This window comes from Sinocyclocheilus grahami, unplaced genomic scaffold (assembly GCF_001515645.1).
Source record: "Sinocyclocheilus grahami isolate Dianchi unplaced genomic scaffold, SAMN03320097.WGS_v1.1 scaffold326.1, whole genome shotgun sequence".
NCBI classification, from domain to species: Eukaryota; Metazoa; Chordata; class Actinopteri; order Cypriniformes; family Cyprinidae; genus Sinocyclocheilus; species Sinocyclocheilus grahami.
This window is the reverse complement of record NW_015505505.1, coordinates 873,931-877,974: the sequence shown is the minus strand read 5'-3', so window position 1 is coordinate 877,974 and position 4,044 is coordinate 873,931. Positions and strand designations below refer to the sequence as shown.

Sequence of the window (4,044 nt, the reverse complement as noted above, 5' to 3'; positions counted from 1 at the left end):
AATTCAATTTTTTTTGAATGATATTATGTTTTTAGTGCATTTATTGATTGATTGGTTGATTGATTTATAAATTTTTTTCCCCAAAGGCACCATTTTCTCGTAATATAAGTTTCCAAAAAAGAAAAAGACATAATCCACGAGTTCACAACAGTATTCAGCTGTACAACTTTTCTGTCAATTGTAAACTTCACGCGTTAACCTGTGTTTGGAAAGTAGCTGACGCGGTCACTTTAAATCTGTGAATGAACCAATAGGAGCTCGAGGGAGGCGGGACTTCGGCTGTAACACAGACACGTGTACACAGGGAAGCAGGAAGTGAAGCTGGCCTCTGAACAGTAAGTACTGTTTAATAGTAAGCAGTGTATTCTGCGGCAGTAAAATGAATGAAAACAAGCCCAGAAACCACACAACTGTTATCGGTTCTTTTTTTTTCTTCTTTTTTTTGGCGTGTGTGTGTTTTTGAAATACTGAAATATTTAAATGCAAGAGCAGATACATGTTACAGGAGTCTTTCAGTGTGTGTGGTTTCATCAAAATAGCGCTGCATTTAAATTATTATGTGTTTTGAGAGATTGCTTTAACATTCATATACAGAAGAAACTGCAGAGTTAGTTAAATGTTTATTTGATGCATGCGTAATGACAGCTGTTGCACTCACTCAACTGACAGTAGATATAATGTAACACAAATATGGCAGAAATTAAACAATAATTACAAACTGTAATTGCCATTAATTCTACCTGTAAACAAACATTATGGTTTAAATGGGCAGTAATTATAAACTATATCTGTTGCCATTAGCTCTACCTGTGAATAAGCATAATGGTTATGTAAATGTGCTAGTTTTAATGCATAGAGCAGCAGTGTTTGCAGATATCCTGGATAAACAGGATTTGGTTCACACACCCGTCTGTGGGAGGAATAAACGGCATCCTCCGTCTCTGTGTGTTTCATTTGAGCAGGCATCATGATCGCAGGCGTCAGTCCCGTGCTTCAGGCCCTGCTGGGGACCCTGTTCACCTGGGGCCTCACCGCAGCTGGAGCCGCTCTCGTCTTCGTCTTCTCCAGCGGACAGGTGAGACGGGTTACGTCAGACAGGGTTTTAATCTAATTTAGAGTCGTGCAGAGAGACGCTTAAAGTGATGGTTCAAAGCTAAAATTCTGTCATCGTATGTGCTCGACATAGAAGAAGATATTGTGAAGAATGTACTGCAAATGTGAGTTAAAGGGATAGTTGCTGATAGCCATTGAACTCCTTTTCTTTTTCCATACTATGAAAGTCAATGGCTGCCAGAAGCAGGTTTGTTACCCGCATTCTTCAACTGATCTTCTTTTGTGTTCAACAGAAGGAACAGGTTTGGAACATGAGAGTGATTAAATGATGCCTTCATTAATTTTTGGGTGAACTTTCCCTTTAATGAGGACATTTTAATGCATATTTCTGCAAGTAAAATGAGTTTGGCACAACATAAATGGCATAGAGTAAATGGTGAAAATATGTATATTTTTAATTACATCTTTTACAAAAAATTTTTTTTTTGAGTTTTTAAATTCGTAATTTAAAATTTTATAAGAGTCAAGGTGAATGAAACTAATAATGTGAAGATTTCAGTGTTTAACTGTAATTTTAACAGTAAACTCAACTAAGTTAAAAATCTGTTAATTGGTTAACAGTTCGCTTACTATATACAGTAAACATTTGATCTAACAGGACATTTCATATAATTTTATTGTAAAATACTGTTAAATGTACAGTTTATGGCAGTGAAAAATGGCAAGTCATCATATAATTTACAGTAAAAATCTGTAAATTAACATTCCCAGAATTTTCTTTTTGAAATAACGATGCCTTTAAAAAAATTTTTTTGTACTTTAGGGCTTTATGTAACATGTTAATGTTTATGCATTATTTTAGTATTGCGTGTTTTGTATTCCACTAGGTCACTCGGTTGGTATATTAACATTATATTAGTTAATGAAATGTAAATTTTTACTGTAAATTTAAGTTCAATCTGTAAAACCTAAAATGGTTGTGCTGTGTATTTTTTAAGAAAAATGTTAGCAACCACAGCTGTTGATTTCTCTCTCTCTCTCTCTCATTTTATTGTAAAATACTGTTAAATGTACAGTTTATGGCAGTGAAAAATGGCAAGTCATCATATAATTTACAGTAAAAATATGTAAATTAACATTCCCAGAATTTTCTGTTTGAAATAACGATGCCTTTAAAAAAAAAATTTTTTTTTTATATCAGTTATGTAATTTAGGGCTTTATGTAACATGTTAATGTTTATGCATTATTTTAGAATTGCGTGTTTTGTATTCCACTAGGTCACTCGGTTGGTATATTAACATTATATTAGTTAATGAAATGTAAATTTTTACTGTAAATTTAAGTTCAATCTGTAAAACCTAAAATGGTTGTGCTGTGTATTTTTTAAGAAAAATGTTAGCAACCACAGCTGTTGATTTCTCTCTCTCTCTCTCTCTCTCTCTCTCTCTTTTTGTACCATAAATTTTACTTCAATGTTAGTTTTTACAGTGAGTTTTCTTTCCTCCTCACAGAAGCGGATCCTGGATGGCAGTCTGGGATTTGCTGCAGGGGTAAGAAACCCTCAACCCTAATTTTTTTCACTTTCCTTCTTTGCTTTATGTGTCCATCGTTTTTTCCCCTTTTTGCCGTACATTCTCGTGGTGTATTCGCATCACGTTTCTTTTTTCTTTACACAATGAAATTAATTTGCTGAGGGCAAGCAGAAGCACGTAATGCACTTTGCTGTTCAGGAAAACTGTTAGTAAGGCGTGGAAAAGAATAGATGTTTTTTATCTGTGACCCAGAGTTAATTACACTGTCCTGTTTTGATTATCTGCAATATTTGAATGCAACATCAGGTTCGCTGAATTCTTACCAAATGTTCAGAAACAACAGTTCACCTCTTGTGCTCGTCTGACGGTCTTGCATTGAAGATGGAAAAATATCATTTCCGTGACATTAAATATGCATGCTTTGTAGATTGGAATTGAAAATCCAGCAAACTAATAAATGGTATGTTTTTTTTTCTGCCCTCATGTTCTAGACATTTGAGTCATTACAAATCTTACATAATGAGCACATGTATAATGATACTCCATCTTTGGCTTCAGCGCAGTCTAGCGTAGTTTTATTGCTCTGCTCGGGGTACAGAGATTGTTTCAACCTCTAAATATGATTGCACTTGATGACAGTTTGTCTTTTAAAGAACATATTGATCTATGAAAGTGAGTTAGAAATTATTATATTTTTTGTTGCAAATTAGAAACAAGTTGCTCCTACTTTTCTAGATATTTTATACAGATATGCTGGTGTTTGTTCTTTGCAGATGCTTCACCGTTTACCATGTTGTGATTAAAGTAATTACTCAGTGTAACTCATTGTAGTCTGTATGCAAAGGTTAAATGGCTTCAACTTTGTTTGTAAAGTACAAATCAGTTCCTTGCTTTCGTATTTTGCAGGTTATGCTAATTTTCAATCAGATTCGTATTACAGCCTGCTTTCAGTTGATAGAGTATGAATTCTTATCCCTAATATGAGGACTGCGTTTGGAAAGAAGGCTTTTGCTTCTTCTTCGAATAATTGTCATAAAACATTGAAATGTAAAAATACTTTTAAACTGCAACTTTGGCATTACACACACACACACACACACATACACACACATACACACACACACACACACACATACACACACACACACACACACACACACACACACACACACACACACACACACACACACACACACACATATATATATATATATATATAATATACTTATTTATAATAATATATAATTATTTTTTATTTAATATTCTCTTTCTATGTAAAATTTATATAAAATAAATAATCAAATAAAATAGGGTTATTATATTTAACTAAAACCATAAAAATCTATTTTGTTACTTGAAATAATATAAATGTTAACTGAAATGAAATAAAATAATATATATATATATATATAAAAACTTAGCTTAGTTTATTTCAGTTAGATGCCAAGGCAACATTTC

The 4,044-nt window shown here is 33.2% G+C and overlaps 1 long non-coding RNA gene across 1 annotated transcript; it reads left to right on the top strand.

The window, feature by feature from the left end:
* The first annotated feature begins 258 nt into the window (after positions 1-258).
* LOC107602441 (uncharacterized) lies at positions 259-2,606 on the top strand. The gene is made up of 3 exons (XR_001611039.1): positions 259-335; positions 963-1,075; positions 2,566-2,606. It is a non-coding gene; the product is annotated as an uncharacterized lncRNA (long non-coding RNA).
* Positions 2,607-4,044: the final 1,438 nt, after the last annotated feature.